The following is a 27,730-nucleotide window of genomic DNA, read 5'->3' on the forward strand; positions in this document are numbered from 1 at the left end:
AAAAGATCAAGAGAAGTTTCATTCATGTTCTTTTTGGAATCTAGTATTAGGAAATATCAAGTATGTAGTTTACCTCTCTTAAAATCTGGGCTTGAAAGTAGGTGCCTCCAATTCATTCTCTTCCAGCTGAGTCTTTGTCTTCTCCACTTATAAGCTGAGGAGACAAGTAGTTTAGATGTCACCACGGGATGTCTGGTAAATATATTTTAAAAATGGAAAAAATCATTACTTAGATGAATGTATGGGGTAACCAGGAATATAGGCATATAGGAATGTTTGCTATGGATCCATTCCCAAAGTTTCAGTTATCTCGTTTTTCTTTTCTTTTTTCCCCTCTTCTCCCCTCCCTCTCTTCTCTTCTTTTGGTAACGAGGATTGAAATCAAGGTTTTGAGCATGCTAGCAAGCGCTCTACCACTGAGCTAACCCCTAGCTCTCTTTCAAAAATTTTACTTTGAGACAGGTCTTCCTTAAACTTGGGATCTTCACGTCTTAGCCTCCAGAACAGCAAGATTACAGGTGTGAGCCACAACTTTTGGCCCCAAAGGTTTTTGCATTGTTTTTTAATGCATTGTGCATTTAGAAGCATACTTTTGTTAGTTTTTGTAGAAAAAATTTAAAACAAACCATAAAGAAAAATTTGGTAGATCTTTTTTTAACCTTTAAAAACTGCCTAAAATTCTGACATACTCATTTTTCATTCAATAATTATTGGCACGCCCTACCGAGGTCCTGAGTCGCGCGGAAGATGCCGAATCACCCCACTGCAGACAGGAAGGTCTGCCCATGCCCTACCTAGGTCCTGAGTCGCACAGAATACGCCGAATCAGCCCACTGCAGACAGGCAGGTCTGTGCACTCCCTACCAAGGTCCTGAGTTGCGCGGAAGACGCCTAATCACCCCGCTGCAGACAGACAGGTCTGCCCACACCCTACCGAGGTCCTGAGTTACACGGAAGACACTGAATCACCCCGCTGCAGACAGGCAGCCACCTGATTCCAGACTACAAAGACGCAGAGGACACCAGACGACCAGACCAAGGTACTGAGTCCCACTGTTCCCGCCCCAGAGGTAGGGGCTTCTGAGCCGTTGTCCCATTGCTCCTGGTCCAGAGAAAGGGGCTTCCCAGTCACCATCCCTCCCTCTGCTCCCAGCCCAGAGGAAAGGGCTTTTGGGCCACCTTCTGTCCCGCTGCTCCTGGCCCAGAGGAAGGGGCTTCTGGGCTACCATCCCTCCCAACACTCCCGGCCCAGAGGGAGGGGCTTCTGAGCCACCATCCCATTGCTCCTGGTCCAGAGGAAGGGGTTTCCCAGACACCATCAATCTGACTGCTCCCAGCCCACAGGAAAGGGCTTTTGGGTCACCATCCCTACCGCTGCTCCTGGCCCCTGTCCCACTTCACCCAGCTCAGAGGAGGTAATCCGTGCAGGTGCTAACAGCCCCCTGCTGCAGTTGAAATGAGAAAACATGTAAATTAGTCTCAAAACCAGACTTCCAGATCACCTACAGCAACCCCAAAGGGAAATGAGATGGAACACTCTGATACTCAACCACCTGGACCTACTGAACTGGCAACAAAAGGGGATCTGGAAAAAATGAAATCAGAAATAATTTCTCAGATAACAGGAGAAATTGTGCCCCTAGTGCAAGACATGATTAATAAATCTAGAGAGGAGCTCAGGAACATGATGGAATCCCAACATAAGAAATAAATGGAATCCATAAAACAGATGCAAATAGATTTCCAGGACATGAAAAACTCCATTGAAAGTCTACACAGCAGAATGAGCCAATGTGAGGACAGAATTTCAGATATAGAAGATAAAATTGCAATTAGTGACCAGGAAAAGAAAATTTGCTTCAAAATTATAAGGGAACATGAGAAATCAATCCAGCAGCTGCTAGATGATGCAAAGAAGAATAACATAAGACTGATTGGAGTCAATGAAGAAACAGGAGAGAGTGCAGATGACATAAAAAAATCTCTTCACAGAAATAATGGCAGAAAACTTCCCAAGCAGGGGAAAAGAGCTTGACATACAGATAAGTGAGGCATATAGGACTCCAAATAGGCTTGATCAAAAAAAAATCTACACATAGGCATATAATTGTTAAGATTCCAGAAACACAACAGAAGAACAAAGTTCTCCAAGCAGTCAGAGAAAAGAAACAAATCACATACAAAGGAAAGCCCATCAGAATCACAGCAGACTTCTCAACACAAACCATCAAGGCAAGAAGAGCTTGGAGTGACATATTCCAAGCCCTAAAAGAAAACAGCCTCCAACCCAGATTGATGTACCCTGCAAAACTATCTTTCAAAATGGATGGAGAAATAAGATACTTTCATGACAAAGAGCACCTTAGGAACTTCGTGAATACCAAACCAGCACTCCAAAGAATTTTACACAATATCCTAGGAACAGACATTGAGGATCACAACCCTAGGAAGCAAAGCAGAATGAACCCATCTGGCATGACAAGAAATTAAATGTAAAGGGGGAGAACCCAACAAAAACAAAAAGTCATGGCAATGACAAGTCGATACATTTCAGTTGTAACCATCAACGTTAATGGTCTCAATTCACCAATCAAAAGAAATAGACTGGCAGAATGGGTCAAGAAGCAAAATCCAACAATATGCTGCATACAAGAAATACACTTCATTCAAAAGGAAACTCATAGACTGAAAGTTAAAGGGTGGAAAACAATACTCCATGTGACAGGAACCCCCAAAAAAGCAGGAATAGCTATCCTCTTGGCAGATCAAGTAGATTTCAAACCAACACTGATTAAGAGAGATGAAGAAGGACACTACATCCTTGTAAAGGGAAGAATCCAAGAGGAAGAGATGACAATCATAAATATCAAAGCACCAAACACTAGTGCACCTAACTATATAAAACAAATACTAACAGACATGAAAAGTCATATATGCACTAATACAATTGTAGAGGGGGACCTCAACACCCCACTGTCACAAATAGATAGATCAACTAGACTAAAAATAAGTAATGAAATACTAGAACTCAATCGAACTCTTGAACAAATGAACTTAACAGATGTTTACAGAGTCTTCCACCCCACAAAATCAGAATACACATTCTTCTCAGCTGCACATGGGTCATTCCCCAAAATAGACCACATACTCACACATAGAACATGTTTAAGTAAGTGCAAAGGAATTTAAGTTATCCCCTGTATATTATCAGATCATAGTGCCATGAAATTGGAGATCCATAGCAAAAGAAACCACAAAAATTTCATAAACATGTGGAAATTGAACAACACACTTCTGAATAACCAATGGGTCACAGAGAAAATTAAAGAAGAAATCAGACAGTTCCTTCAAATAAATGACAATGACAATACAACATATGGGAATCTATGGGACACAATGAAAGCAGTCTTACGAGGGAAATTCATAGCAGTGAATACACATATTAGGAAAACAGAGTGAGCCCAATTAAACAACCTGATGCTGAACCGCAAGCTTCTAGAAAAAGAAGAGCAGGACAACCCCAAAGCTCATACAAGGGAGGAAATTATAAAGATCAGAGGAGAAATCATTGCAATGGAGACTAAGAGAACGATACAAAAAATCAATGAAGCCAAGAGTTGGTTCTTTGAAAGAATCAACAAAGTTGACAAACCTTTAGCCAATCTTGTCAGAAAAAGGAAAGAAAAGGCCCAAATCCATGCAAATAGGAATGAAAAGGGTGAAACTACAACAGACCCAGCAGAAATCCAGAGGATCATCAATACCTACTTCCAGAACCTATACGCCAATAAGATGGACAACACAGAAGAAATGGACAGATTCCTAGATACATATGAATTACCAAAGTTGAACGAAGAAGACCTAAAAATTCTGAACAACCCAATATCAACCAATGGAATTGAAAATGTACTTAAAAACTTATCACCTAAGAAAAGCCCAGGCCCTGATGGCTGGCTTCACTGCTGAATTCTACAAGACATTTAGAGAGGAACTGCTCCCACTACTGTTTAAACTCTTCAATGAAATTGAAAGGGAAGCAATACTCCCAAATTCATTCCTGGAAGCAAGCATCACCTTGATCCCCAAAGCAGAGAAAGACCCAACTGAAAAAGAGAACTGTAGGCCAATCTCACTAATGAACATAGATGCAAAAATCCTTAATAAGATACTGGCAAACAGAATGCAGAAGATCATCAAGAAGATCATACACCCTGATCAAGTGGGATTCATCCCAGGGATGCAGGGATGGTTCAATATATGAAAATCAATTAATGTAATACACTATATCAATAGAGCCAAGGACAAAAACCATATGATTATCTCTATAGACGCAGAAAAAGCATTTGACAAAATCCAACATGCATTTATGATAAAAACCCTACAAAAAATTGGAATAGATGGTCTCTACCTCAAACTGATAGAAGCCATCTATGAAAAACCAATAGCCAATATCATACTAAATGGTCACAAACTGAAATCCTTCACACTAAAATCAGGAAGAAGACAAGGATGTCCACTATCACCACTCTTGTTCAATATAGTTCTGGAAACATTAGCCACAGCAATTAGATAAGAGAAAGAAATAAAAGAAATAAACATATGAAATGAAGAAGTCAAATTGTCATTATTTGCAGATGACATGATACTCTATGTAGAAGACCCCAAGAACTCCACCAAAAGTTTTCTAGACTTAATAACCAAATTCAGTCAAGTAGCTGGTTACAAGGTCAACACACAAAAATCAATAGCTTTCCTCTACACGAATGACAGACTCACTGAGAGAGAAATAGGGCAAATAATTCCTTTCACAATAGCATCCAAAAAACTGAAATACCTAGGAATCATCCCAATGAAAGAAATCAAAGACCCCTTCTCTGAAAACTATGGCACTCTGAAAAGAGAGATTGAAGATGATATTAGAAAATGGACAGACATCCCCTGCTCCTGGGTAGGAAGGATTAATATAGCCAAAATGGCCATACTTCCAAAACTGCTATATAGATTTAATGCAATTCCAGAGATCCCAGCAGCATACTTCATGGACCTTGAGAAAACAATCCAAAAATTCATTTGGAGCAAGAAGAGACCCAGAATAGCAAAAGCAATTCTAGGTAACAGAGACATGGCAGGGGGTATCACAATCCCCAACCTGCAACTATACTGCAAAGCTACTGTGATAACAACAACACGGTACTGGCAAAGAAACAGATTTGAGGACCAGTGGAACAGATTAGAAGATGCAGAAACAATGCCAGACACACTCAGCCATCTCATCTTTGACAAAGGAGCCAAACACCCTCACTGGAGGAAAGATAGCCTCTTTAATAAATGGTACTGGAAAAATTGGGCTTCAACTTGCCAAAGATTAAAACTAGACCTATATCTCTCACCATGCACTAAACTAAAATCAAAATGGATTAAAGATCTAAATATTAAAATAGAAACTCTGAACCAGTTGGAACAGAGGTTAGGTAGAACCCTTGAAGACATCAGCGTAGGAAAAGATTGTATGAACAAAACCTCAGTTGCCCGTGAACTAATGCAAACAATGAACAAGTGGGATCTCTTCTTATTAAAAGGCTTCTGCACAGCAAGAGAAACCACCAGCAGTGTGAAGAGACAATCCACAATGTGGGAAAAAATCTTCACCTGCTCTTCCTCAGACAAAGGTCTACTATCTCGAATCTATAAAGAACTTAAAAAGATCAGACCTCCCAAATTTAAAGACCCAATCCAAAAATGAGCATCTGAAATGAACAGACATTTCTCAGACAAAGAAGTAGAAATAGCAAAATAAATACATGAAAAAATGTTCAACATCACTGGTCATTCGAGAGATGCAAATGAAAACAACGCTGAGATTCCACTTCACTCCAGAAAGAATGGCTGCTATCATGAAATCAACCAATAACCAATGCTGGTGGGGCTGTGGGGAAAGAGGAACCCTGCTCCACTGCTGGTGGGAGTGTAGACTGGTGCGACCACTGTGGAAATCAGTATGGAGATACCTCAAAGAACTAGGACTGGAAGTCCCATTTGACCCTGCTATTCCACTGCTGGGGATCTTCCCCAAAGAATTAAAAGAATCATACCACAGTGATATATGTGCACCCATGTTCATAGCAGCGCAGTTTGTAATAGCTAAAACTTGGAAACAGCCCAAATGCCCATCAACTGGAGACTGGATCAAGAAAATGTGGATTTTTTATAAAATGGAGTACTACACAGCCATAAAAAATGAGAAATTAGAGACATTTATAGCTAAGTGGATGCACATTGAGGCAATACTCTTAAGTGAAATAAATAGGACACACATGTGTAAATACCGACTAGTTTCTCTGGTGTGAGAAACTGAAAGTGTAAATAAGGACTAAATGTATAATAGGTAATGTGAAATAGGAAGAAAAGGGGCAAAGGGGAAGGAAGTGGGAGGGCTAGGGGAAAGGATAGAAGGGAATGGGATTAATATGAGAAAATGGAAAAATAGGAACAAAATCTTTGTAAATAGGGAGGACTGGAGGGGTTGAAGGGAGGGCTGGGCAAGGGTGAAAAATAAGAACCAAGAGAGACTATGTAAAGGTGCAAATTTCCAATGCTGAATGTCATTACATTGTATACCTAAAATGTACCAATGATTAGAATGAATAATCGATAATGTAAAATAGGAAGAAAAGGTCCAAAGGGGTAGGGGTAGTGGGAGGCACAGGGGAAAGGAAAGAAGGGAAAGAAAAAATGATGAGAAATGGAAAAAATGGAAATAAAGTCTTTGTAAATAGGGAAGGGTGGAGGGCATGAAGGGAGGGCTAGGAATGGGGAAAAAATAAGAACCAAGATGCATTATATAAAGGTACAATTCCCAATGAGAAATGTAATTGTGTTGTATACCTACAATGTACCAATAAAAGAATTTAATACAAAAAAATTATTTATTGGGCATCTACCGTACATCTAGCACTTGAATATTTAGGGAAAGACAATAGCAATGTTAACCCGACGTTTGAGTTCAGGGGAAAGAAATAATGTGTTAATAATCTTGGAATCTTAGGAAGTATGCTTACAATTATGGAACAGATAGACATATTTAAAGTATGAATATATTTTTATTTAACTTTTTTCAAAAAATGCAGAATAGTGGGCCGGGGATTTAGCTCAGTGGTTTCGCTGCCTGCTGTGCAAGCACAAGGACCCGAGTTCGATCCCCAGTACCAAAAAAACCCCCACAAAAAACAAAAAAAAATGCAGAATAGTAATTTAAGGAAAAATTCTTTTGCCAGTTGTACTCCACAGCAGTAATCACTACAAGAAATTTGCTACTTTTGAACTGCTACAATTTGAACTTTCTTCATCTATATAAAAACATATGTAAGAAAATTTTAGCTGGGCATGGTAGTGCACATCTGTAATCCCAGCACTGGGGAGACTGAAGCAGAAGGATGGCTGTAAATTCAAGGCCAGCCTGGGCTACATAATTCAAGGTTAGCCTGATCTACAAAGCAAGACCCTATTTCAAAAATCCAGAAATTAAAAAATAAAAAATAAACATGTGGGCAGCCTCTATATTTTGATTTGTAGCTTTTCTTCTAGTTAAGTGTATTTCATGAACATCTTTCTCTGTCATACATATTGATTTCCCCTATTCTTTCTAATGCCTATAGAATATTCCATTTTATAGATGCCAGATGTAATCATGGATGACAATAAATAATGGTATAAAGTAGTATTAACTAAATGCAGAAAATAATTGGTAGTTGTTGATTTATGAATAGTGTCCTCTCCTGTCATGAATAAGGTCATCAACCTTTTCCAGCAGGTCAATGAATAAACGGTTTTATAATTTAAAATTTTTTATTGTGGAAAAATAAAAAAGGTGTAATTGATTTGAAAAAATCAGGAAGTCTAATTTGAATTAATAAAATATTTTTATTACTTTTAGTTTCATGGAAGGGCTTAAGAAAAAGCAAATGGCTGGGCATAGTGGTACATGCCTGTAATCCCAGACACTCAGGAAACTGAGTCAGGAGAATTGCAAGCTCAAATTCCACTTGGGCATCTTAGTGAAGCCCTGTTTCAAACTTTAAAATTTTAACAAAAGGAGGCCAGGGGATGTAGCTCAGTGGTAGAGCACTTGCCTGACATGCAAGAGAGCCTGAGTTCAATGCTTAGTACTGAAAAAAGAACTATGCCAGTAAAATGATAAGAACCAGTTTTCTGTCCTTGCCTTTCTACCAACAAGCTTACAGGTTATTAGGAAATTTAAGGTGGCTTTCAAAGGTGAATCAGTTCCATGTTGAATTTCAACAAATATCCAGTAGTGAGAGCAAAGCACAAAGTCCATTAAGCCTTATGAAATTCTGAATTTTAACTATTTAGAAATGTAATCCAAGCTCAGTGTTATTTTGCATTCTTCAAGATTGCAAATGCCAAGTAGAAAAGCATAGAGCTCATTTTTGAGATGAAAGGCTCTAAGTGGGCAGAGAAGGAAAGAGCTTCTTGCCTTCCTTAAGGGATTCTCTAGGCTTGTCCAGCACAATGGCTCACTTACCCTGCTTGAATGGCTAGCAGAGAGTTGTCTCTCTCCTTCCCAGATAACCAGAAGGATGGCAGATAAGATTGTTGTACTCACATAACTCCAGGGCATCCTCCTATAACTTCCCCACCCAAGCAGAAAGGTTCAGGGATAGAGAGAAAATGCTCCATCCCCTCGGACCCTGAATCACATAAACACAGGGTAGGCAATTGACAAGAGAGTCTGCACCCTACTCTTTGGTGGAATTAGCAAGTCAAGGTACAAAAAGAGAGATTATATTGAAACTGTTTAAAAAAAGAAAAGAACTAGGGCTGGGGATTTAGCTCAGTGGTGCTGCCATCTGCCTCCCAAGCAGAACATCCTGAGTTCAAAAAGTTTGGTCCTGGTACCAAAAAATAAAGAAATAAAGAAATAAAGAAATAAAGAAATAAAATAAAAAATAAACAAGAAAAAAGAAAAGAACTAAAAGTTCATTATTGGGACCACGGGCTTTGGGGTCATTTAGGTCTTTCATTCGTTCAGCCAACAAATACTTAATGAGCCTCTACTATGTGCTAGGCACAGTTCAATTTATATCAAAGAACAGAACAGGCAAAAATCTATATTGCAGTGGAGCATGTATTCTACTGAGAAGAGGAGATAATAAAGGTAAAGTTAGAAGATGATAAATACTACAAGAAAACAGAGCAGGGTAAGAGGGATTGGGAGTGGGGAGTGGGTTGTGGCTGTGGTTTTAAGTAAGATGATTAGGAGTGGCCTTGCTGTAAAGGCAACAGTGTAATCAAACCAGGAGGAGAGGGAATGAGTCATTTAGATAGGAGAATTGCAGGGTTTCAAGGCTGAAGGAAAAGACAGCTCAAAGTCCTTGGGAGGTAGTAGGTTTGTAAGATTAGAAGAAAGTGAAAGGAGATAATAGAAAATGATATTTGAGTTGTAGTGGGTGGAGAGGAGGCCCGTGTATTGGATCTTGAACATTGTAAGAACTTTGATTTTTCACTAGGGTTTGAGTCCTTAAACAAGCATTTGCCAAAAGGCACAAGTTGAGTGTCTTTCTGAACTCCCATTTCTTTGTTTGTAAAATGAAGTCTCATTGTACACAGTTATTTTGAGAATTAAAATGAAATCATGCTGTAAAATATCATGTGCAATGTCTGGCATGTAGCATGGGTACAAGAAATGTCAGCCGCCTATTTCTATGGTTATGGTTTTGTGTATTTTATGTAACTATCTTATAAGTATAGACATAAATATAGAAGGGTGAGGGGACAGACCAACAGTTACCCAGCAGTAGGAAACTGAGCAGATCTTAACTTTATAAGTAAATAACAATTTCCTCCCAAATAATAAAAGGTGGACTATGTATTACTAATACAAACTCATAGTTTGAGAAGGTAGATTAAAGGTTCAAATTGACCAAGGAAATAAATCTTGCATATATTAGTCATTAGTAAGGACTGATATATTAGTAGAAATGTAAGCAAATCTCATTATTTCCCATTTCCATTGAGTGTCTATTTCAAAGTTAGAAAAAAAATGCTGTCCTTCTGGGGGACATTTGAACATTCAAACAATAGCAGATAAAATGATCAGCTTGCAAACTTTTGAAAACACTCTACCTGCAGGGTTAAAAGGGCTTCTGTTAGATATCACTCTTCTGTGCTAATGTTTTTATATGATGGTAGCAGTTTTTCTCTTATGTAGTGATATCATTAGAGTTTCACTTGAGTTCACAAAAATCATTTTCTGGCTAAGTTTCCGCTTGAACCCAGTTGCTACAGAAGTTGCACATCAGTGGGGGAGACAATTAGTTAGCTAGTTATTATGACTTTACTTAGTATATTTTTAGCCAAAGGTAAAATGATAAAAACTTTAATTCTGTAGAAATACACAAAGCGACTCTTTTTACTCACAGATCATTAGTACAGTGGACAGGATTTCAAAGACGCTATCAACACTGACCATATTCTCTCCTGTTGTACTATTTTGCAGTTGTCATTAGTTGAAAGGACCAATAGGAACCATTTTAATACAAATTATAGGATACTTACTGCTGGAGGGCCTAAAACTATGGGAAGAACTGAAGATGGATTCCTCTCTGGAGGTCAATAGCAACTGCATATAAGTTCTTGCCAAGATAATTAGTTATCCAAATTCCTTTGGATATTCTACTGGCCAAAGGCCCTTTTAGAAGCTTTAAAAAATATTTGCCAAAGAATTTCTCCAGGGAAACACTTGTTTCTGTTGACTATCCTACAGAGTTTTCTTTGCTCTTAAGCACTAATGTATTATTTGGCCTCTACCCTCTGGTCTGGGTTCTAGAGTTTACCAAAAATCTCTACTATCTCTATTTAATTTGATAAGGAGTTGTCCTGATAAATACTTCTTTCATTTTCATCTGTCCTATATTAAATGCACAATACACATTTGTTGAATGAATGAATAGAAGAAAAATCTCATTTCAATTTTTTTATTTGTTCTGTTACAAATCAAAGACTTAACACACATATATGTGCTATATATTTATCTATTATATGTATATTCCAAATTATATGTATATATGTATACACCAATGAATTTGTATGTAAAGTCATGTGTACATATACATATATGTATATAAAATGTCACTTTTTGAAAACAAAATACATACATCAGAATTTATAGTACCAAATGGAAGAATTGGATCATGTAGAGCAATGATCCATTTATTTCACAGATTTAAATAAAAATTTTGGAAACTGTTTTCTGGGCAATTTTCTCATCAGCTTTGGCCTTTATTTTTGTTATCACTAGTGGCAAATATTCATCACTTTACAGTAGATCTGATTTATAAAAAGACTTAAAAATCATTGGAGACCAAGCATCTGAAAGAAATATGTCAAAAAGTTGGCTAAAACTATTTTTTAACCTAAAAGTATTATGAAAGATGATAAAGTAATGGGTCAATGCTTTTAGAATGGCTTATAAATATCTTTTATATAATAAAATGTTTTTATTGAAAATAACACATATATAATTCACCCATTTAAAGTGTACAAGTAGCCAGGTATAGTGAAATATGCTCGTAATCCCAGCATTCTGGGAGGCTGGGGCAGAAAGATCATAACTTTGAGTCTAGTCTGGTCAATTTAATGACTTAGTGGAATCTTGTCTCAAAATAAAACATAAAAATGGGGCTGGAGATGTTGTTCAGTGTGAAGGCCTTGGGTTCAATCCTTAGTATCATACACAAAAACGATGTATAATACAATGAATTTTAGTATATATGTTATGGTTTGTGTGTAGATGTTCTCCTCAAAGCCTCATGTGGTCATAGGTGGGGCTTTTTCAGAGATGGCTAGATCTAGAGTGTGTGATTGATTCATGGTGCAATACTAGGATTAAGGGTGCTGGGATTAAGGGGCTGTAATTACTAAATCAGTCCACTGATTGGTTTGGCACCTACCCTAAGCCTGGTGGCCTAGATAGGATATAAAAGGGTCAGAAAGAAGTTGCTAAGGTTACTTGGACTTGCTTGCTTTTGCTGTCTTCTGCCTGTCATGAACTATTTATCCTCTGCAATGCCCCTCTGCCATGCCACCCTGCCTTGGAGTCAGCTGACTATGGACTGAAACCTATAGAAACTGTGAGCCAAATAAAACTTTCCTCCCTCAACTTGTAGGTATTTTGTCTCAACAACAAGAAAAAGTAACTAAGATACCATCTAAAAGCCCCACCTTTGTACATGTGAGACTTTTGGGGGATATTTTAAATCTAAACCATAATAGATACTTACAAGCAGGTTGATATAGATACAGTGGACCCTTGACTTACAAACTCAGTTCATTCATGAGTGCTGGTTATAACTCAAATTGGTCAGTTGAAGGCTCAGGCTCCTCTACACAGCCTTCAAAGTCTCTCTCCTGTGTACAGGCAGATCTCAGCATCCTTGGAGAGACACTGGTTCAGAATTTCTCAACCCCACACAGGAAAGGATGTTGTCATGTTCCTTCCAGAACTCTTTAAGGGTTAAATCTGTATCTGAGACCATCTGGAAGCACAAGCGGCCAGCATTTGGGTCATAACTCAACACTTTGGTTGTAAGTTAAAACTAACATTCTGGTCATAACCCAAGTTGTTCGTATGTCAGGCTGGTCATAACTCAAGGGTCCACTGTATATATAAAAGGACAGATATATTAGTGGGTAAGCAAGCATAAGGTAGGCACATGGGGTCAGTAGCATCTTGATAGGAGAAAATGGACTGATAAATGGATAAAAATAAAGGTAGGTATTTCAGAAGGCTTCTGCTTAGTGCAGCAACCCAGGCTGCTAGAAAATAATAATGCAGTATAAATCTTAATAGTCTAAGAGATTAGTCAGACGAACCACAGAACCAGGTTCTGATGGAGTCCTTGTAAAACATTCAATTTCATCTATTTTGGCACCTCTGGAAGTTAAAAACTACCTCACTGGGTCGAAATGGCTCTGATTAATATTTTCTATCCATTTCTCACCAGATCTTTGGTGTGGATCAACATCTCATGAGAAAAAATGAGCACAGCGGATTGCATCTGTTACTAGTAATCAATTACCCAAAGGCTTTAAACTGGGGACACAAAATAGTGGCAGCTTTTCCCAGAGTTATCCCATGAAGAAATGACAATCTGTATGAACAGGATAAAAATTCAAACTAAAAGAAGAGGGAGTTTGTGAGCCAGCTTAGGGATTTTCACATTTTTCTCTATGGTCTGTTTTTAGAAAACAAAATCAAAATTATGCAATACAATTCCTTCCATGCCTTTCACTTGCTCAAATTAAAACCATGTACTGAAGACTTTCTCACTTCAAAACCCAGCCGGGTGCTTTCTACTATCAAGGAAGGTGCCTGAAGAATAAATTGCTCCTATCAGAAATAAAGCATTTTAATTCTGCCACAAGCAGTGAGATCTGTGTTTATAAGTCTCTCCAAAGGCAACTCCATTTTTGCTGCTCTCCTCTCATTTTCTTTTGATGCATAAAACCTGTAGACTGAAGCACTGTTATTGCATTTTGCTCTGGAGCAGTGTAATTGTAAATATTCATTGGAATTCAAGCTAGTTTTCTCAGGTCTCTCCTAGGGCTGTGCAGCTAAGCAAACAGCAGCAGTGCTGCATTAGCTCACAGCCCGGAGGCCGCCTATTTTCCCACAGCCCCTAGGACCCTTTCTGTGGAGCGAGTGCATGGAGAGAAACTAGCCCTTAAACACCATTTCAATCTACTATTCCACTTGTTTTTCCTTTTCTCCCCGTGACTGTTGATCTTTAGTAATTCTGTCTGTCCCAAATATGCATTAAAAAGAGAACCATGTCCTTGACCAAAGACCTATAGTCTGAATGTTATTAGTGTCTATGTGCTCAATCTGTTTAGGAGATTAAGCAGATTCTAGCCATTTCAGAACACACACACACACATACACACACACACACACAGCACCTCTAGGTGAAAAACTAGGATAGCTACCTACTCTAATTAAGATACAGAAGCGTTCATAAATTATTCCATCTATTTCCAATTTAAAACCTGTAGGAATCAAAAATAAATTAATATGGGATTAGGAATCCCATATTAATTATAACAACCTTACAATACAGAATTATTTATATGTTTAAAACATAAAAATTAGACTTAAAAAGAATTTGTGTTTGATTATGTTGATTTGACTCTTCAAGTCCTGCCTAGAAGACTGAGGTTGAAGGTCAAGCCAGGGTCCCTAGACCATTCCCTGGAATATCTTTTGACTGCCTGATGATTAGATTTCAACTCAGTTCAGGGCACCTGAATTATTAACTTCAAAATAATTCAAGGAAAAAATAGATGGATAAAAAATGACCCATAGAGGAGAGAGAGAGATTTTCAATGCTGAATAAAAAGTAAACCAGATTGAAATTCTTTGGGCCTGGCCAACATTTTGATTTAATGATGAAAGTAAAAAAATACTTTAAGTGACAAAAAATAAGAATGGTGAAAATCTCATATCCATAAAGAAAAAATTTTAAATTAGATATAACCAACTGAATTCACAAGTAAAAGGCATACTACTAGGCATTTAGGGGTGTACAAAGATAAATGATAGATATGTCCTTGTCTTGAGGAATTTAGGATTTAGTATCAGAAAGCTGTATAGATACTGCTGTGTTATAAAAGCGGCAAAATATCACATTACCTCAGAGGAGTTGTGAGGGGATTAAGAGTAACTTCATGGCAGAGGTGAAGATTGACTAGATTCTGAAGCAGTAGAAGGATTTTGACTGATGGAGTTGGATAGAAGGAGAAGCTCATCTCTGCAAAGATGTTGAATTATTTCCCCCAAAAAATGTACGTTGATGCTCTAACCACTGAATCTCTAAGTATGGGTTAGATAATTTAGGCTTATTTAGCAGAATACAATGAAACCACAATTTATTTATCACAGGTTTTGGATTCTGGAAGTCTAAGATCAGAGTATAAGCGTGGTCGGTTCTGCTGAGTACCCTCTTCTGAGATACACAGACTGCTGGCTTTTGTACCTTCACATGGTAGATAAAAGAGTGAGGGAGCTCTCTGAGGTCTCTTTTGTAAGGGCAATAATCCCATCATGAGGGCTCTACTCTCAGGACTTAATTATCTTTCTTTTTTTTTCTTCTCATTTTATAGCTTTATTCTTGATTTTCCTCTAAAAAGAGACCAAATTAGTTGTGGAGCTGACTATACCTATAGAGTAAGCAGTCACAAAGTACCATACTCATATAACAGAAGCCAAAAGAAATATACAATTGTTTTAGCTTTCAAATGCTGATGTTACACATCATAAATAAGCATAGCAGTGCATTCGTGAACTGATTGTACTACCTCTGTAGAATTTTAGAAAGAAGCACATCTGAATTGGAATCTAATAGGGATATCCTTTTATCTTACAAAGTAAAAGCAAGCATTTTTTATTTGCATTTTTTATTTCTGTCTTAAACAGAACTTCTGGAGGTCATACAAGGAAAATATACCAAACTCAAAGCACTATGATGTCTTGAAATGAAGAATCTGAAGTAGAAGTCAAGCAATATAATCCACAGTATTTTTAGGGGAGTAGTTATTCCCAGCAACCATTAGATCTCTCTGTAAGATCTATTTTTAAAAAAGTCTCAAGTTCTAAAACATTAATAATCCATTCTCTAAAATGAGATGGAAAACTATGATCAACAGGACACACACGAGTTTTTGTTATATTAACAAAGTAAATGGTTTTACTAAAAGATGTTGCCAATATTTCTATCAGTAGTAACTGTAGGGAGGCCACTGGTTATAACCATATTGTCCATATTGCTGTGGATAATAAGGCTCTTGTCTGTGCTGCGGGTAATTGTTACCCCAGGATCTTCCATGCCACTGGTCTGATCGATTGTCAGTTGGCCACCCTCGTCTGCTGTCCCTACTTCTAAACTGTCTGTTATCTTGCAACCGATTGCCTCTGTTTCTTTGGTTCCCACCAGCTCTGTTATTCCATTCCTCAATAACTGGAGGGGATTCAGGAGGGTGTTTCAAATATTCTTGGTATTCTTTGTCATCTTCTGTGAATCTGTTTGCAAACATCTCTTCAAAATTTGGAGTAGCGTTAGTAGTGTCAGTCATCCTGAAATTCACTAGCCGCTGTGCCCGTCCAGCTCCAACTGAGACACGTAGAGGGCTGCTACACAGCCAAACTAAGGACCCCTTTGTTTCTCCAAGGTAATGGAGCCTCTTCCTAGGAGTCCCACAATCACCTGACTTCCCAGGACTTAATTATCTTTCAAGAGCCCTATTTTCTAATACCATCATTTTGGTGGGGGAGGGGAGGGGAGGGATTAAGGATTTCAGCATATGAGTTTTAGAAGGACACAGACATTCAGTCCATATACAATGTGACCTCATTTGGAAACAGGATTTGCAGACACAATCAAGTTAAAATATAGTCATACTGGATTAGGGTTGCCAGGTGTCCTTATAAGAAGATAGGAATTTGTACACAGATACCTGCGAGAGAAGGAAGGGCGTATAAAGAGGAACACAGAGGTTGGAGTAATGCATCTACAGACCAAGTGCGCTAATGATTGCCAGCAGCCTCCTAGAGTTAAAAGAGGCAAGGAAGGATTCTTCCCCTAGATCATTCATAGGGAACATGACCCTGCTGACACATTGATTTTGGACTTCTTGTCTCCTAATTGTGAACAATACATTTCTGTTGTTTTATTTTTATTTTTTTGAGATAGTGTCTCACTATGTAGTTCAGGCTGGCCTCAAACTCTATGTAGTTCAGGCTGGCCTCAAACTCACGGCAATCTTCCTGCCTCAGCTTCCCTAGTGCTAGGATTACAGGTGTGCGCCACCATGCCTGGCTTCATTTCTGTTGTTTTAAACCACTCACTTTGTGGTGCTTTGTTACAGCAGCCTTACAAAACTAATAAAAGAAGGAAAAAGATGTAAAGGGAAAAGTATGTATAAAGAACAATAGTGGGGGTTACTCCTGTCAAATAAGAGGACCCATATTGTGGAGTTTTGGGGTCTTTATCTCTATATATCTATATCTGTATATGAAGTATTATTAGAAAAGGTAATGAAGAAAGATTCAAGATAGAACAGGGGAAAAGTAGAATGAAACAAAAGGTAACGGGAAGATATGGTGATATTTGAGACAAACAGGAACAGCTTAGACAGTAGCCGTGGTCATGGAAAGGAAGTGACAGATTTGAGCAAGGTGGAGGTAGAGTTGCTGGTACCTGGGGACTAATTACATAAAGGAGGCACAAAAATAATTTGTACCTTTGAGTCTGGGGGATGGTATGGTATGATGGAAATGCTCCTGTTGGAGACAGGAAACCCAGGAGATTGAGGAAATTAGTTAAGAAGTAGAGGCTAGCTTTTAGTAAATACTGATGTTCAGCAGAATGCTGGAAATGTGTACCTGCAGTATTGGATTAGGAATATAGATCTGGGAGCCATCTTTTCTGAGGAAATAGTCAAGGGTCTGGAAAAATTGGGGTTATCAAGGGATTTGAGTGATTAAAATGATAAAAGTTGACTATTAGGAGGGCACCTCTAGTAAGGGAGTGGAAGATGGAAGTGGCAAAGGCAAATTAGAGAGGCAAAAAGATTAAAACTTGACCCATATCACTCATCATGGACTAAACTAAAATTGAAATGGATCAAAGATCTAAATATTAAAACAGAAACACTGAACCTGCTAGAAGATAGGCTAGGTAGAACTCTTGAAGACATTAGTGTAGGAAAAGACTTTATGAACAAAACCTCAGTCGCATTGGAACTAGCACAAAGAATCAACAATTGAGATCTCATCTTATTAAAAAGCTTCTGCACAGCAAGAGAAACTACCAATAGAGTGGAGACAACCCACGATGTGGGAAAATTTTTTACCAGCTGTTCCTCAGACAAAGGACTAATATCTAGAATATATAAAGAACTCAAAAAACTCAGACTCCACAAATTTAAAAACCCAATCCAAAAATGGGCATCTGAAATGAACATTTCTCAGACAAAGAAGTAGAAGCAACAAATAAACATATGAAAAAATGTTCAATATCACTGGTCATTTGAGAGATACAAATAAAAACAATGCTGAGATTCCACCTCACTCTAGAACGAATGGCTGCTATCAAGAAATCAACCAACAACAAATGCTGGTGGGGCTGTGGAGAGAAGCCCTTCTCCACTGTTGGTGGGAGCATAGACTGGTGCAACCATTGTGGAAATCATTTTGGGGATTCCTCAAAAAACTAGGATTAGTAATCCCATTTGACCCAGCTATTCCCCTGCTAGGTATCTTCCCAAAAGAATTAAAAGCATCATATCACAGTGATGTATGTGCACCCATGTTTATAGCAGCACAGTTTCTTTTTTTTTCTCCTTTTTTTTTGTATTAAATTCTTTTATTGGTATAGTGTAGGTATACAACACAATTACATTTCTCATTGGAAATTGTACCTTTACGTAATGCATCTTGGTTCTTATTTTTTCCCCATTCCTAGCCCTCCCTTCACGCCCTCCACTCTTCCCTATTTACAAAGACTTTATTTCCATTTTTTCCATTTCTCATCATTTTTCCTTTCCCTTCTTTCCTTTCCCCTGTGCCTCCCACTACCCCTACCCCTTTGGACCTTTTCTTCCTATTTTACATTATCGATTATTCATTCTAATCATTGGTACATTTTAGGTATACAATATAATGACATTCAGCATTGGAAATTTGCACCTTTACATAGTTTCTCTTGGTTCCTATTTTTCACCCTTGCCCAGCCCTCCCTTCAACCCCTCCAGTCCTCCCTATTTACAAAGATTTTGTTCCTATTTTTCCATTTTCTCATATTAATCCCATTCCCTTCTATCCTTTCCCCTAGCCCTCCCACTTCCTTCCCCTTTGCCCCTTTTCTTCCTATTTCACATTACCTATTATACATTTAGCCCTTATTTACACTTTCAATTTCTCACACCAGAGAAACTAGTCGGTATTTACACATGTGTGTCCTATTTATTTCACTTAAGAGTATTGCCTCAATGTGCATCCACTTAGCTATAAATGTCTCTAATTTCTCATTTTTTGTGGCTGAGTAGTACTCCATTTTATAAAAAATCCACATTTTCTTGATCCAGTCTCCAGTTGATGGGCATTTGGGCTGTTTCCAAGTTTTAGCTATTACAAACTGCGCTGCTATGAACATGGGTGCACATATATCACTGTGGTATGATTCTTTTAATTCTTTGGGGAAGATCCCCAGCAGTGGAATAGCAGGGTCAAATGGGACTTCCAGTCCTAGTTCTTTGAGGTATCTCCATACTGATTTCTACAGAGCAGCACAGTTTCTAACAGCTAAATCTTGGAAACAGCCCAAATGTCCATCAACTGGTGACTGGATAAAGATTTTTTTAATATAAAATGTAGTACTACTCAGACATAAAGAATGATAAAATAGAGACATTTATAGCTAAATGGATGCACCTTGAGTCCATACTCTTAAGTGAAATAAATAAGACACACATGTGTAAATACTGAATTGTTTCCCTAGTGTAAGACACTGTAAGTGTAAATGAAGACCAAAATATATAATAGATAATGTGAAATAGGAAGAAAAGCTTCAAAGGGGAATGGGAACTAGGGGGTGGGTGAAAGGAAAGAAGGGAAAGAAAAAAATGAGAAAAAAAGGAAAAAATGGAAACAAAGCTTTTGTAAATAGGGAGGGGTAGAAGGGAAGGAAGGGAATGGGAAAAAACAAGAACCAAGATATATCCTGTATAGGTACAAAATCCCAATGATGAATGTGATCATAATGTATACCTAAAATGTACCAACAAACTTAATTAAAAAAAAGATGCAAGAGATTGCCATCAGATCAACCAAGATCAACTTACGTCAAGGAAGCCAAGGCACATTTTTTTTCTTTTTGGTACTGGGGATCGAACTCGGGTCCTTGCACTTGCGAAGCAGGCGGCAAAACTACAGAGCTAAATCCCCGGCCCTAAGGCACATTTTTTTTGAAACAGAGATTGATCAATGGCATAAAATGCTACAGAAATTGAGAATGATTCAGAAGAAGTCATGGGATATGGGGGTTAGAATATCAATAATAATTTATGAGAAGACAATTTCAAATTGGTGCTATAAGAGGTCACTTCAAAGGGTTTAGGAATGATTAATAACAAAAGAAGCTAATGTGTGTAGATTATTTTTTTGACAGGTTCAGTATAAAGAGAAGAAGAAAGATTAGAAGATTGTTGCTTTTGCTTTCTTAAGGTAGAAAAATACATGAGCATATTATTAAGTAAAAGAGGATTCTGGGACTTGGAAGACTTGTCAAGAACAAAGCAGAGTTTGATAATTGATAGAACAGAATTGTGGAAAGAAGAAAGATGGATTGAATCAAGACACACACACAGAGAGAGAGAGAGAGAGAGAGACAGGGAGAGAGAGAGAGAGAGAGGGAAACTACAGCAAATCTGTCCACCCATCTCTCTCTTCCTTGTCTCCTTTCCTTATCTTTAGCCCCAGATTAGCACTTCACAGTCCACTCCAAACCTCAGAGATAATAACCACAGGTCATGCAGATGTATACTATAGCCTTGGCCAGGGCTAGTGTCAGGGTAACAATAGACCATTTGCAACAATTTTGGTTGTTTTGTGGTTACTTGTAATATCTTCACTTCTACCCTTTATTGTCTTCAGCCTCCAGTGAGAAACAAGAAAATTGGTACCAGTGATGTGGATCTGGTACCCTTTGAGAAAATGTGGTGTTTGTATCATTCCCAAATGGCTCCCTTGGAAGATTTAGAGATGTACACTCAACTCCCTGTGAATGATTTTAAAAATGTATCACTTAGTTTTCCAATGCTCACTGATGACAGGCCCTTATACAACATTGTGACTTGGCTCTTACTCCTGTAACACTATTTAAAATACTGCAAGAAGCAAAAATGATGGTAATGCCTAGGGCAGAGTAAGCAGAGAACAAGCTTAGCAAGCTGAACAGAAGATATCCATCCAGGGTTTTCAACATCTTGCCAAATGACCACTGTTTGTAAGGTTTTATTATTCTCTGAGGTCTTAATATGTTTGTCCACAGGTTTCTCTCATTATTTCACTGACTGCTTTTTCTCTTGTTTCTTCTGTCTGCCCTGGGTCCTGTTTTTCTTCTTCTGAACTCAATATTGCAATGAGTTTATGCATTCACAGTGACTTCAACTAAAATTTAGATTACCAATGCTGGCAAAGAAACATCTGAGTTGCCTGAAGGGGCATTTTACTCTTTCTCTATTCCTTCCTTGGTAAACTCATCTTCTACTATGATTTCAATAATAGATAACATTTATCATGTGCTAGGAACAAAATTGATGCTTGAAACCCTACAAGAGGGAGACTAATTCTCATATAATCTTTGTCCTCTAGAGAAGGATTGAGTAAATAGTAGAACAAGGATTTGAACCCAGACAGCTTTGCTTCAGAAACTACATTCTCAACTATCACATGAACTATTCTCACACTGGACAGTTGGTTCTCTACCATCCAGTTAGTCTTTGCTACTAGTATTCTTTAGGACCAGCTGAACTCAATGCCATCTTGTACTCAAAAGTTTACTGTGGTCTGTACTAATCAAATTTAAAGTCCTCTGTTGGAACTCCAAAATATTCCACTAACTTCTATGTCATTCAAGCCCATCAAGACTGTTACAGCTAAGGATGTCTGTGTGCCATGCAAAATGTTCTTCCCAATTCTTTAGGGTATTCTCTCTGCTGAAAACCCTTTTCCAACCTCCTCTATGTGAAGCTTTTGACATCTTTTAGGATTTACCTTTTTATGAAATCTCCTCCTAACTATAAGTTTAAGGGTAAATTATAGTCTGGAATACTGTCTTCTTAATTCTTGGTATTTCCTATAGAGTCTAGTGGTGTTTATTATCAATTGGATATACAATGGAGATTGTTATTATACTTACATAGATATCCTAATCTACACTGGAAAGAACTCAAGCCAGATAGCTGAGAAATACAAGTTAATAATTACTAGAGACCAAAGAGTTGGTTTACATCTATGGAGGGGAAGAGTGAGGAATAAAGGTTCTGTACTCTTTTTGGGTCTGCTTGCTTCCAAATTCATTTCTTACTCTTCCCTTGTTCCACTCTGTGTGACTGAGAGCTGACTGCCTGCAAGGCCACATTTCTTGGCCAACAAGTCAATTGGCTTCCAGCTAGACTAAGACAAAGGGAGGAGTTGGAGGAAGAATGAAGCGTGGGAAGGAGAAACCAGGCACAGCTCTGCTTTCCACTGTGCTTTCAGATGGGACTCTTGTCCCAGCTATGTCTCCTTAGCAGGTCCAGTTCCACCACATAGGCTTTCCATGATTCTAGTCCCCATGAGATGTCCCTGTTTTCTGAGGTCTGACAGCACCACCTACTTCCTCAGTCTCTGCAACCTGGAAGGGCTTCCTATTAGCCCCACCACTCCCATTGGCTTCTCGGGCTTTTCCATGTAATGCCCTATGTTAAGTTCCCGCTCTTGTAAATTTATGAAATGCTGTTTTCCTGACTAGATCCAGCAAGACTAAGCAAATTGTTGTTTTATAAAAGTTATTATCCTAAAAGAATCCTGGAAAACGCTCCAGCTTAAACTAAATCCTTGTCATGCTATGTTTACTTTTTGTCCTCTGGTTGTATAACTAGGAAGTGACATCAGGCCACATGCATTAAGCTTAAAGATAAAGAGATGAAGATGGCCTGGGTATAACAATGGCATGAACCCTCTAAGACAGTGCTAATGTAATGTGTTTCAAACTTACAAGTCTTCAGCTTTTGAGGTTTTTTATTATAAAATAAATTTGCATATATACCACAAAATAATTGCGTTGTAGGTAGTAAGGTTAAACAAACCAAAAGTGTTATAAAAAATGATTTCTATGTATATGAGACTAATTCCACCTACAGACCCCTGCTAAGATTTAATTATCTTATTGGTGTATTTAAACGGACTAGTTTAATGTTTATCATTAAGTGGTTATCTTTATGTTCCTATAGGAAACAGTGCAAATGTTTTTAGCTTGAACACAAATTCCTAAAGAAAGCCTGGTCCTAAAATGAACCCTTATCCCATACTATGCTGATCTAATTAGGACTATTTGGTGAGCAGAGAGGACAGGTGACATCTATTTGAAGGCATATTAGCTCTCCATTCACCTAGAGCATTTTCCTGTCCAGCTCTTCTCAACTGTTTTCTCAAAAGATCCCCAAGAGCATCTTTATATAAAGCTTTGCAGTTTCTATCTAGACATTATTCTTTTTATTTTGAAGAAAAGAAATAATTGACTTAGCAACCTGTGTTTCTGGCCACATAACAAATATTCATTGTTCACTCCCTCTGTGCCTACACACCTAAAATGAGAAAAGCATTCTATGGAAGACACTGTTGACTGGTTATTCCAAGTTCCTTGTTGTTTGCAGCCTCCTCACAAAGAGGGTGGAGTGTTAGATACCTGTTTTCCCAGGTATCTAATGTGGACAGCAAAGGCGGGGTGCTGTGAAATGTAAGCAGGTGTCTGACAGAGGGGTTTGAGGGGCCTTCTGGAAAAGCTGTTCATTTCCAGGTAGAAAAGAACAGGGACAGAGGATATGATTCTTCTCCCTTCTTCTCTGTTTTTTCTTCCTTGAGCATGAACATTATGTTTGATGCATAGCACCTATTTTGTAACCAACAAGAAGAAAAAGACAAGAATCTCACCATTGTTGTCTTGGTGTCACAAATAAAATAGGCCTGGTTCCTTGATGAAATTTTAAGTGCTGAATTAATGCCATCTAGATTTCATATGTGAGGAAAATAAAGCTTTTTTCTGTAGCTGTTTGTAATACTTGTTTGTAATACTGTTTGTAACAGTTGTAGGTTAATGGGATCCCAGCTGGTTGAAAAGACATTGTCTATTTATTATAAACATGTTACATCCTATTATAATTTCTAAATGCAATTGGTAATAAACTATTGAAGTCTGTGATTTCATTTAGATTTCTTATCTCTTTGCTCAGAGTTGATCTTAGCAGGGGTCAGCAGACTTTCGGTAAAGGGTCAAAGAGTAAATATTTCAGATTTTATGGGCCAAATGGTATCAATCACAACCACTCACTCTGCTAATTGTAGTGGGAAAGCAGACAGGCTCAATATGCAAATGAGTGGATGTGGCTGGGTTTCAATAAAACTTCATCTACAAAAACAGGTGGTTGGCTCATGTGCTGTAATTTGCCAACATTGGATCTTAGTAGAGTTCAAACGAGAAAATGAAAATAGTTCCAAATTCCTGCATGTTCCCAGCCTCCACCTAAGTCCAACAATATCAGTCAATCTTCTTTGCCTTCTTGCCCATTTCACCTGAGGGATGCTTAGGAAATACTGATTATAGGTCCTCTACTATAACTAAATCAGAAGGAATTTAGAGTTCCTTTGGGAGAAATATTTCCCCAGCATACCAGATGTGATCAAAGAATATGGAGAATACTGCTGTAGTATGCCATCCAACAGAAAGGCAGGGACCTTCAATAGAGAAGCAGTGTATCAAACCGTAGTAACAGTGTGTTACAAGCTTCAACTTGTTTGGTACAGTGAGCTACAATTGAAAGGTGTGTTTTAAAGTGTGCTGTGAATCATGGATCATGAACAACACATTAACAGAAAATTTTGTCATTTTCATAGGAGTTTTGAGATTGTGTCACTTTAGATTCCAGCTTTTTAAGAAATATCAAAACAGGAGATGATACTTGGGTCTATGGTTATGATCCTGAAGCTAATGTTCAGAGTTCTCAATGGAAGTCACCCAGTTCTCCATGTGCAAAAGAGCATGTCAATCAAGATCTGACATCAAAGTGACATTGATCATGTTTTTTGACCTTGATGGAATTTGATGAACTGAGTTTGTACCCAGGAATAGTACAATGAATTCTGAATATTATATAGGGTTATTAGAGCTTTCAAGAAACTGTGCATAGAAAATGGCTGAAAAATGAGCAAAAAGTTTCATCCTCCATCATGACAATTGTCCATGTCATACATCATTTCTGGTATGACAATTCTTGTCAAATTAAAACATTATAGTGTGTCCTCATAATCACAAAATCTGATACTGTGTGACTTTAGCTCTTCCCCAAAGTCAAAATGACCATGAAAGGTAAATATTTTGAATTAATTCAGGACATTAAGGCAGTCACAACAGCATTACTAAAGACATGCATGAAAAAGGACTTCCAGAATGGCTCTAGAAAGTGGCAGGAATAATGGGATAAGTGTGTTTGATGTGAGAGGGAGTATTTTGAGTGTGGGGAGGGGGTTAATGGCAATGTGTCTTTTACCTTAACAAATTAAAAATATTTTTAAAATTCACTGTTGTGGGGGGCCTTGCCCCCCCCCCCCCCCGCTGGAATTCTTGAGTGCCTATTACGGACATGCCCGGGCTTGTTGCAGATCTACCCGGCAACAAGGAAGTAGCCCCAGTACACTCCTCTTGCTCCTCCCCTCTCGCCCTACGGTATATATGTTGTAGCAGCTTCCGCAATAAACGAGACTTGATCAGAAACCTGTATTGTCTCCATCTCTCGTGTCCCCTGTCCCCTCTCATCCTCGCTCCCCCTCTAGGGTCTCCGTTGACTTACCCGCGGGCCAGGACACACTGTATTTTTAAAAAATCATACTGCATACATTGTGTGAAGAGTGGAGAGAACAAAAAGAACGGAGGACAGGAGAACTTCTATTCTCCTCTCTAATGGGCAAGAGACCTGTGATAGTTACTAATTTTAGTGAATGTATCAAATCTCAGTAATTCAGGTTCTATACAAATTACAGATTTTCTTTTATTTTCCTTCCTACCTTTCCTTCCTTGCTTCTGGTCCTTTCATGTGCAAGTGATGCCAAGGAATCCAATACGATGAAGCTTAATTTGTCAACTCCACTCTGAGGGCAGCTCTGATAAGGGGAAAGGTGAGTAGAAGCTAGAATTACTTTGATGATACTGGATTTGAGGATTATTTGTGGATTTAAGTTATCATGCCATCCCTATCTCCTCTTTTCATGGAATATCTCATAAATTCCCCTTTGAGAGTGAAGATGTGAATCAACTCTGGTCTATGTTGCTTTTTCTGATATGGAGCACAGGAAAACAAAGTCAGTTTCAAAAATCATACTGTGTTAGGAATGCATTTTTTAAACATTCAATTGATAGACATTCACGATCTAAGGAATTTGTGGGCTCAAAAGCAAACCAACACTCATGATCAGTGATCACGGTAATTTCTTTAAGGGTGGAGTCAAATAACTTCACTTGCTAACATCTTTATTTCTGCCATTTAGGGAGTGATTTCTGGTTCTGTAGATGTCTCTTTTTCTAGAAGCATAAAGAAAGTACTAAGATTCCATGAAACTGATTAACTCTCATTAAAGAATGAGAAACAAATCTGATATAATTCCAATACCAGTGGATTCATAAGAAGAACATTTGGGGGTCTGCAAATCTCTGTAAATTCTATTTAGTTATAAGTACAAGAAAAGACTTGTAAGTTGTTTTCTATTTTGATCAATCTTTAAAGAGAGGCAAGGGATGGAAGAAACTGTTAAGAACTTTCAAAACTTCAGTATGAAGCCCAAGAGAATAGATCTTTATCATTGCCAGATTATGTGAAACTCAGAATTGCCTGACCACTTTGGTCTGCTGGAGAGCAAATGATAATTCAACTAACTTTTCTTGGATACCTGCCATTTCCAGCTTCATTGTTAAGTGTTGGGGAGTGCTGATCTTAATAAACTCTCATGGAATTCACAGCCTATAAGAACAAGAGAGACCCATGACAAATAAATGACAACATGAGGGGAGAGTATGTGCAATCATAGAGGTATGTTTCAAGTTGTAGAGGTAGAATGAGTACATATTACACTTAACCAGGTTAAATTTATCTGTGGAAGGCAGGGAAAGCTAATGAAGATGTAACTTCATGTAGTGGGCAGGTGGGCTTGGGTGTGGGTAAACAAAAGTGAAAAACAGGCCTAAAAGAAAAGCTGCCTCTTTTTCAAAACTGAGGAACACTGGGTGGTCAATTTCTTCTCTTTTCTTTGGGATTGTCACTTGGGACTTGCAAGAAAGAAAGGAACCACTCCTGACCATCTTAGATGTCTTAAGAACACTGATTTCCCATGAGAAAATCTGCACTCAAATCCTAAATCTTCAACTTAACAAGCTTTGTGGCCTTGGGAAAATTGGTTTGTTAACATTTCTGAGCTTCTGTTTTCACATACTTAAAAGGATGCAGTTGGATCCTACTGGTGGTCCTCAAGCCCTTGTATCTTGTGTCCTATCAAGGATTAAATCTGTTAATACAAGCCAGTTTCCCTCCCACTCTGATCCTCTTTCCACTAACAAAAGAATGAAAAGAACAAGTAAAAAAGCTTCTTTTTCAAGCACTACACTTACAATGCTTCTGGGCTTTCTATTGCCCCTTTTATAATTTATGCCTTTTCTATTTTTTCTAGCATGTAAGTCAATTTTATCATGGATTCATAATTGTTCTAAAAACTATGGAGTCCACTCACCCTTGTTTGTTTTCTTGTTGGTTGAGAATTATTCCAGCATCTTGCACCGTGCTCCTCTTGAACTTTCAAAGTTGGGAGGGAGCCATAACTTCAGCCATGTACTTCTCTTCCAGTTCAGGCAGC

The 27,730-nt window shown here is 38.2% G+C and overlaps 1 long non-coding RNA gene and 1 other non-coding gene across 2 annotated transcripts; both read right to left on the reverse strand.

Moving 5' to 3' along the window:
- LOC110348774 (uncharacterized) lies at positions 1–27,730 on the reverse strand. Its single transcript, XR_002394310.2, has 3 exons — positions 27,608–27,730; positions 25,895–25,990; positions 1–154 (listed from the first exon to the last, which is right to left on the reverse strand). It is a non-coding gene; the product is annotated as an uncharacterized LOC110348774 (long non-coding RNA).
- On the reverse strand, positions 15,485–16,263 carry LOC101707073 (RNA guanine-N7 methyltransferase-activating subunit-like protein). The gene has a single exon (XR_002394309.2). It is a non-coding gene; the product is annotated as an RNA guanine-N7 methyltransferase-activating subunit-like protein (transcript).

Source organism: Heterocephalus glaber, unplaced genomic scaffold, assembly GCF_053883595.1.
Source record: "Heterocephalus glaber isolate CG9 unplaced genomic scaffold, H.glaber_assembly_v1.0 deba00000071, whole genome shotgun sequence".
Taxonomy (NCBI): Eukaryota; Metazoa; Chordata; class Mammalia; order Rodentia; family Bathyergidae; genus Heterocephalus; species Heterocephalus glaber.